Here is an 8,889-nt window from a genome sequence, read left to right as displayed (position 1 = left end):
TGTCAACCAAGACAACCCCTCCACACCCAGAGCTTTAAGCATTTCTGGACGGATCTCATCAATTCCTGGGGCTTTGCCACTGTGGAGTTGTTTAACTACCTCAGCAACCTCCACCAGGGAAATTGATGCCAATCCCAGAGGGCGTATTAGTCAGATTTAGGAGTTCCTCAAAGTGCTCCTTCCACCGCCCTATTACCTCCTCAGTTGAGGTCAACAGCGTCCCATCCTTACTGTACACAGCTTGGATGATTCCCCGCTTCCCCCTCCTGAGGTGGCGAACGGTTTTCCAGAAGTACCTTGGTGCCGACCGAAAGTCCTTCTCCATGTCTTCTCCGAACTTCTCCCACACACGCTGCTTTGCCTCTTTCACGGCAGAGGCTGCAGCCCTTCGGGCCCTTCGGTACCTTGCAACTGCATTCACCTTCTGAATTAAAGTTTTTCTCATTCACCTAACGAAGACTAGATCACAGGGCTTAAAGTATTCCGGCACCGTGCCGGATCTCTCGGCGTGCGGCCATGTGAAAAATAAAAAACACAATGTTTAACGTTAGTGAATATTACGTTTACCATGGATGTAAGAGACACGAGAGAGAAGCTCATGAACGCGCATGTTGCTACCGGTTGCTACGACAACACAAACAAATTGTTGCTAGTGTGCATGTCCATCGTGAGCCAACCAGCGTTATGGGCCAACAATGCGGAAGAGCCGAGCTCCATGTTTGCTCTGTATCCAGTTCTCAATACATCCATGGATCAAAAGCGCATAAAGCAAACATGGAGCTTGGATCTTCCGCATTGTTGGCCCATGACGTCACGATGGACACGCGCACTAGCAACAATTTGTTTGTGTTGTCTTAGCAACCGGTAGCAACATGCTCGTTCATGAGCTTATCTCTTGTGTCTCTTACAAGTGGCGAACTCATGAACTCGCCGTTTTCATTGTCTAAAATATTCACTAACGTTAAACATTGCGTTTCGTTGTTCCCGATCATGCTTAGCTAAATAAACGATAGATGTATTTAGCTAGACAACCAAGGAGATTTAATAATAATGTCATGCTACTAGCTAGCTAGCTAGCTAGCTACTAACTAGCGCTAGCAGTTAGCCTGCAGTTTCGTGAACAAAGCTCATCCATTCAGCTCTCATTACAAGCTTTACAGCATACGGCCCTCGGATATATCATAAGAGAGAACCAAGGCGATGTAATCACTATGTCTGTAGTAACGTTATGTAGGCATATAGCTAGCTATGTAGCTATAGATCTTAATACAGCCATGCTAGCTACCCCTGATGTTAGCAACTAGCTAGCGAGCCAATAGCCCGCCAGTTTGGGAAATGCTAATGACGTTACATCCACGTAGCTAACACGCTTTACAGCATACATACATCCCTCGGATGTATTATAACTTCATAAGATAATACCATGGACGGAATAGAACACATGGTGAATTACAACCATTGGCTATATCCATTATTATTACAGCTAGCTACATGACCTCGGGAGAACAGTCATGTGAGCGGGCGGGCGCAGTCCCGCGGCTCTGCTCACAGCCATTATGCGCGTTCATCATGCCTAATTTAATAATTCTGGATTCGCTACTAGTGAATGTTAATGTTAAAAACAACGTTTTAAACCAGGACCCTTTAATTGTTCGGGCTGGTTAAGCGCATGTTCAAGGAAGATACTGTACGGCAGCAGCGGTAAGAAAGTGCTTGCTAGTCACAAAGCTTCGGTCCGTGCACTCTGTCATACGAGTACGTTGACATAAAGTTACGTAAAGTTATTCGCTGTCAAAGTGACGTCAAAATGAATGGCAGTCAATGGGATGCTAACGGGGGGTGAGTGCTTGTTAGCATCAAAATGGCGCCACAGGAGGTACACATTGTGAGGAGAAGATTACCCCCTTGGGTAGTACCGGGAGCAGTATGCGCCTGGCCAATACATGCTATTGAAGGGCGGGTCTTGGCGTGGCCATAGTGGGATTCATAATATTGCAAGTGGCACCGGGAGCTGGACGGCCGCTGCTGAAGGCTTCCCTGCGAACTGCAAACGTGTGACGGTCAGGAAGACGTTTTGGCAGGTGGAAAAACTGATCAGAAAATGTAACGGAACATTGTAGAAATGTAGTGGAGTAGAAAGTATAGATAATTGCTGCAAAATTTAACGAAGTAAAAGTAAAAAGTATGCACTATTGATTGTACTTAAGTAAAGTACAGATACGTGAAAAATGTACTTAAGTACGATAACGAAGTATTTGTACTTCGTTACATTCCACCACTGCTGACCGACCATGTTTGTGATACAAACAATACGTGTGTGCACGTTCATAGTGGAACACGATTTGTCATTAACGATGGCCACTGTGTAAAAGCTATCTGAAGCCCAAACTGCCCTGACAAAGCTGTCTGTTTGTAATCAGCATGGCAGGTATTTAAACATAACGGCCTTGTCCCAGAGTTTAGACGTCTAGATGAAAAGCTATACATTGCAACGTTTTTAATAATGTATGTTGAAGAAAACAATGTACATGAAGAAACTAATATCAACATGGACAAAATCATGAATGTACTAATTAGCTTTTTTGATGATGACCTGGCCAAAGTAACAACACAACAAACAACAAATCTAGAAAGTTTTGTTTTCACAACGATTCATTGTAGGATTATGATATTATTGCAATATGTACATTGATTCTTAATTTAACATATGGTTGGAAGAAGTAAAAATGTATCCAAAACTTTTTAGTTCTTAAAAATTATGACTTTTATTATTGTGTAATGTAAGAAGGACTTTAACTGTTTTGCCAGTCAAATTAACTTTAATGAGTGCATATTGAAATATTACACTGTGACACCCCCCCCCCCTCAAAAAAAAGTTTCAGGCTCAGGATTTTTTTTCACTTTAAGCCCTGTAATCACCATAATGCTGTGTTTACTTACCATGTATGTTCCACAATATACCACTAGGTGGTGCTGTGAGTAATTTGACTGTAGTCATTAGACAGGAAGTACCGTAGTTCATGTGTTCTTACTACTTGCTGTCAGTACCCGATCCGTAACGCCTGTAAGATCCGTTCTGCACATGCGCACAATTCAGCGCATGCGCAGAAACTCAACGTGTTTTTACGCCGCGAACACCGGCAAACTTCACAGCTCTATGCACGCATTGGCGTAAGGATGTTGGGACATTTCTGGTTACCAAAAGAAAACATTAGACAGTGACAGTAGACCGTTACTGTCTAAGATGATGAAGTTTGAAGCAGAGATGAAGTTTACAAGGTGTTTGCTGGAGTTGCCTAAAGTATCTGTTAATGATATACGGAGGGTTGTCCGGCCATCCAGTACAACACCATGTAGCAAATTAAATAAAGGCTTCAAATTTTACATTTCATCATTTATTTGCAACTTTGAAGGTAATTTGCTAACGCTAGCTAGCTTGAGCTAGAAGCCTTGCTTTGGTGTTTTAAGTCATGACTCCGTCCTGCTTCAGGTTAATCATGCTTTAAATAAAGTTTAAGCATGGGTATACCTCTCACTTCATGTGTTTGTACTTCGTTGAAAGAATCAGGTAAAAACAGGGCTACAAATGAGATCTCTGTGAGAGACCAGCAAACTCCTAGCAAACTATTATGTAGCTCAATGCTGGACATTTCACCCCAAATTCCGGTCACTTTACTGTATTTGTATTTGTTTAGTATTTGGTTTAGAAGCCTTTATTGGTGATTTGTTTATGGTACAAAGTCCTGCTACATACGTACATATATAGCTAGCTATATATGCTTCGCTATGTCGCGTTAGCATGCAGCTACAATAGTTAGCTATGAGTATGCTAACGTTAGATTGTAGTGGAACGAAGCAGCACTTTCTAACGTCAAAAATCGCAGATAAAGGCTTCTGAACCAAACACTCTTCTGTGACCCGGAATTGGGGAGAATTTAACAACATTGCCAGCTAAGATGACATGTTTACTGCTGTTAGCATGTAGCTACTATAGTGGTATACAGCAGTGGTGGCTGGAAGAGCTGTCATCCCGTCTTCAAAAGGACACTTATGTACGTTTACACTTCATCGCATTAATAATAGACAGTCTATGGTTATTAGTCAAGACGAAGTATTAAAAGTAAAAACATTAACATAAACAACACAACAACGATGTCGCTACACGGTTTTGGATCAGTGACAAGTCTCGATTGTTTGTAGCTATGACTATTGAATAATAAAGATTTAATAAAAAAGTTGTGATGTTTGGTCGTAAAGTGTTTCAACGCATGCGTGGTAGAAATCGCACAGGGACATTGTTAGTTTTCTACTACGTAATTATGCGCATGCGCAGAACAGATGTTACAGGCGGTACAGATAGGGTACTGACACTTGCCATGCTGCTCTGATTAAACATCTATAACCATCCTACCTGATATTCGTCTTTCAAATGGCGATGAGACAACCCAGTGAGCAATTTTAAGTGAGGATGGCTTTGAATATTTCCAGATTTTTTTCTGCCATGCCCGGGGGAGCCGGCAATTCCTTTCAAGACATGGGTGAGGATGTGAACGGTGATCAATGCAACTGGAAACACTTGGCCAGAGGCAAGAAAAAGAGCATTATTACTGCAGTGCTTGGGCTCAGAAGGGCAAAGATTTTTCCATTTTACCAGACTCTGGAAACGATTTAGCAACTGCCATTACTGCACTACAGAATCATTTTACTCCTGCTATTAATGTGGTTGCTGAGCGCCACGCTTTCAGAAAAAGAGTTCAAGGAGCCCAGGAAACAATAGTACAATACATTGCTGCATTAAGACAACTCGCTGCAACATGCAAATTCCCAAATGGAGATGATATGATTCGAGATCAGCTTGTTGAGCATGTGGCTAACCCTTGTATTAGAGAGAGACTGTTATTGAAAGAGAAACTATAGCCACTCAAGTTGAATTAGCAACCAAGCAAGCTATGGCAGGTGACCAGCACTTACCTGTACAAGTGGTCCAGACCAAAAGTGCAGAGCGCAGACGAAGACCACAACACCAGGGCACCACTACGAAGTTGCGCCAAGGTTCCACTGCAAGACCAGCTTCAAAACCTAACTCAGCTTCCTCTGCACGTACCTGCTTCCGCTGTGGTTCAGACAAACACCTTGCCAATTCACGTGAATGCCAAGCAGCAAAAGCAACCTGCAGGAATTGCAGTAAAAAAGGACATTTTGCATGCGTTTGCCAGTCTACGCAGACTCATTCAGTGAAAGAGGTTGTGTGCCTGAATATACACTTCTGCTTGTGGAAGGAACAGACACTCCTCATAAGATACAATGTACAGATCGTGAAGACAGTGAAACTAATTGTGGACACTGGTGCTTCAGTTTCAGTCTTACCTAGATGTATCTATGAAGAACATGTCAAGGAAGCTCCTCTACAACAGTCTTCTGTTCGTCTGGTGACATATTCGTGAACACCTATCAACGTGTTGGGCTGTATGCAAGCAACCGTTCATATAGATGACATTAAAGGTCCAGCCAATTTCTATGTTGTGGACTCAGGGACTGCACTGATGGGCATGGATCTAATATCTGCTCTCCACCTACGCATCGAGGGCAATACTGTGTACCCACCATCTACATCAACCTCTCCTCCACCATCCACAGTGTCAGTGGGGCATCTGACCACACATCCAGCCTCACCAACAACTATAGGATGTGATATAGGCTTCATGCATCAGGTGAAGATTTCACCAACTGCTGTTCCTGTGCATCAAAAGCTGAGACGCCTTCCCTTCTCAGTGAGATCTGCTGTGTCAGAAGAGCTGAACCGTCTCCTCTCAGCTGGTGTGATAAAGCGCATTGAGTGAATATCTGCAATGTCTTCTGGACAGACTCCACAACAGTACTCACATGGCTCCAGTCCAACTCCTGTCGGTACAAGGTATTAATGGGAACACGGGTAGCTGAAATCCAGGAGCTGACTGACGTCCGGGCCTGGACATATGTGGATTCTGTCAACGACCTGGCCGATGACATTATGCGGGGGGAAACACTGCTGGAACTGGCTGGTCAGACCAGATGGAGTCAGGGCCCTGCCTTCCTACAACAGTCGCCTGAAGTCTGGACCACATAGCCAGCCACAGAGGAGACAGAGAATTCTGCTGAGCTGCGGAAACCCACTGTCTGCTGTCTCACTACAAGCATACAGACTTCTCTGCTACCAAATGCTGACCAGTTTTCCTCCTTCAGAGTGCTGACAAAGGCTGTTGCACAATCCAGCCCTGGGTCATCAGTGAACCCCGTAAGTCTTTCTGCTGATGACTACCAAGAAGCAGAGAGAGAAGTATTGAGACAAGCCCAGCAGGACAGCTTTGCTGAGGAGCTCAACCTCTTGAGTACCGGTAAGCCAGTAGCTGCCACCAGTAGGCTAAGCTCCCTAGCACCAGAGTATGGTGAGACTGTGAGACTCATCCAGGTTGGAGGAAGGCTCTGCCGCAGCAACCAGCTAGAGCCAGATTCTATTCACCCAGTGGTCCTGGATCATCGACATGAAGTGACCCAGCTCATCATCCAGGACGTGGACAAGGATCAGAGCGCCTTTTTGCAGAGCTGCGGTGCAAATACTGGATTCTGCATGGCCGTGAAGCAGTCTTGCTCAAGATGGCAGACCTCCCACTGCTGAAGCCCCCGTTCTTCTCTACGGGCATGGACTGCTTCGGGCCTTTCACAGTGAAGGTTGGCTGTCACCACGAGAAGAAATGGGACATACTGTTTAAATTCCTGACGATGCACGCTGTGCACGTGGATGTCTAGTCTGACTCGGATTCCTTTCTGATGGCCCTCCGCCGCTTCATCGCACGAAAGGGGTAAGCCAGCAGAGCTCTGGTCCGACCAGGGCACTAATTTTAAGGGAGGTGAAAGAGAGCTCCAGGAGATCTTCAGGTCATTACACCCCACACTGCAGGCTCATCTGGCTAAACACCAGATTCAGTTCAACTCCCTAAGCAGACACTTTGGAGGAGTCTGGGAAAGGGAGGTGAGATCTGTTAAAGCTGCACTGTATGCCACCATCCAGTCACAGACTGTCCCTGAAGAGGTCCTGCGGACACTACTTATTGAAGTGGAGGGGATTTTAAACTCCAAACCACTGGGTTACGTGTCAACAGACAACACCCAACTTGCTCCTCATGCTCGACCCCTCTTTACCACAGGTTGTGTATGCTGTGTATGCTGTGTATGCTGAGTCTGCGCTCCTAGAGACACACTCAGGTGCTGACTGACCAGTTTTGGTCCCACTTTATCCGACACTGCCTCCCGACAATTCAAACTCGCTCCAAGTGGCACAAAGACCCTGCACAGCTGCAAACTGGAACCATAGTCATGGTGGTGGACCCACAGCTGCCAAGAGCGCAGTGGCTTTTAGTTCATGTCACTGAGGTTATTCCAGGAACTGATGGGAGAGTCAGGACTGCAGTGGTCAAGGTCAAGGACAAAATCTACACGAGGCCTGTCGCTCGCCTTGTCGCTCTGCCTGCCATACCAGACACTGATACGGTTACGACATGCTCTGCTGAAGAAGGTGGCTTAAGTTTCAGTTTCGGGAAAGTTTGGAAGAGAGCGCTGGCGTCGAAAGAGATAATAAGATAGTGTTGCTGTACTTGTTTCTAAGTTCCTTGAATTGTGTGCGTGTAACTACCAGTAAGTAATGCTGATGTTTGTTGTTTGTTTTACCTCATAATAATGTTACACTCTGTTTATTGCACTGCAATAATGTTGGGGCACGTTGCTGCTCGTTATTGTATAATGGCGGAGCCTCGCACTGCCCGTGTGTTTAATTGTTTAGAACGCTGTATATTAACAGAGGTGTTGCTTTGCAAGCCTTACGTGTCCCAATTTGAAATATTGTATGTTCTTACACAATGTATAACGTTGTTTATGTTAAGGAGGAATTCTGCAGCTCATAATTATATGTTCAGCTGAATTTAGCATGTTGTGTATTGTTGAAGTAAATGTGCAGCAAATTAATCTTTGAACAGGGATATAGTGTACTACTGTATTTCTAAGTTTTGTATTTGCTTAGTAATAAGCATTTATTATAACAGAACTATAATTGTACCTCTTAATTGTGTTTATGTTTTATTATATACCTGCTAGGCATGTAATAACTATTTGACATTTATAGAGTCTACATTTTACTGATTTATGCCTGTATCTCTGTTTCAGAACCACACACACTTAAACCTTTATTCCAATTAAACACCTAAAAGGAACATCTTGTCTGCATTCTGATCGATGGCCCCTGGTAGCCACAACCTTTTAGGGCGCTGACACACAGAACCGATTATCGGCCGTCGGACCGTCTGGCGAGGTCGTGACTCGAGTCTGTTTGGTGTGTTCTGTGCCGTCGACTGTCTGAGGAGCCGTCGGCCTTCATTTTGGCGGACCCGACATGTTCAGTTGGAGACAGGGCAGACCCGTAAATGGCAAGCGGATGAGCCTCTCAAAATCTGACGAAAATCTTTTAAACTAACCTTTGTCGATCTGAATGAAGACAGATTCAGCAACTGCATGGCCTATTTCTCGCTTAAAATGTTTTCAGAAACACGTTTCGGTGAACTATTTTAGTACAATATGAGATCGTATTCTGAACAAGCCATGACAGGCTGGCTGTGAATTTCTGGAGAAAAAACCCCACGTGATGCATTCGTCCTATCAGCTGCCGGTTTTCATTTTCTGGGAAACAATACAGAGAAGCGCCGCCTGCTGCTATGGAGACGTATTACGTTCCGCGCACGCGCAGAGCGTACGCTCAAGTCGGCATCGCCTCAGCGTGTTTTGAGGCATTTTTTTGGGACCTTGGGGACCCGACTGATCAGTCCGACTGCCTTTTTTGCCGACGGTCGGCCTTCTGGTTGG

The sequence above is a fragment of the Sander vitreus genome, chromosome 16 (genome assembly GCF_031162955.1).
Source record: "Sander vitreus isolate 19-12246 chromosome 16, sanVit1, whole genome shotgun sequence".
NCBI classification, from domain to species: Eukaryota; Metazoa; Chordata; class Actinopteri; order Perciformes; family Percidae; genus Sander; species Sander vitreus.
The sequence above is the reverse complement of the archived record's forward strand: the minus strand, read 5'-3'. Positions refer to the sequence as shown.